Genomic DNA, 721 nt, shown 5'->3' on the forward strand with positions numbered 1-721 from the left:
CAGAATGGAGTTTATTCACTTCTGACAACTGATGCTAAGCCTCAAGTAACTCTGGGGCCCCAACCTCCAAACCCCATCTCAATTGATGTCTTGAACCCACGCCAAACTGTGGGACTCCGAATCATACCACATTCTATCCAGGAACCTTTTGATCAACAATCAAGCCCGGTGCCAATGGTCCAGCCACAACTGAGTGGTCTGCCCATTACCTATGAAGTGTTGCACAAAGGGTTCCACACGGTCTCTATATTATAGGACCTTACGCCATACCCACAAACAATTTTGAAGATCACTACAAAGGTAAAGAAATGTTTCTTTCAGGTTTAATCGGCTAATTGCGAGATAACATTTTTGGTGGCAAATTCTAGTAGCTCAAAGTAACTTGAGAGTTTGGATATTTCCACAGAAAACATGGTGACTAAATGCCATTAGTATCATCCAACCCAACTGGATCTACAAGAATTTGTGAGGAATTTAAGTATGAATATTGATGCAGACAAATTGATGTACTGAGTAGTTTCATGAAGAAATGAGTGGGATAAAAAACAGGCAGTAGAGAAATTCCCCCCAACTGGTAATTTTGTCAATGATATTCACACACCCGATACCAAATGTCAGTGTTCTGCCTTGTTTTTCTAAGTTACATATGATGCATTATGTATGATGCAACGATGGGAGATCCTATTTCAGATATACTAAATCATTGTAGCATCTTTATCTC

Source organism: Telopea speciosissima, chromosome 10, assembly GCF_018873765.1.
Source record: "Telopea speciosissima isolate NSW1024214 ecotype Mountain lineage chromosome 10, Tspe_v1, whole genome shotgun sequence".
NCBI classification, from domain to species: Eukaryota; Viridiplantae; Streptophyta; class Magnoliopsida; order Proteales; family Proteaceae; genus Telopea; species Telopea speciosissima.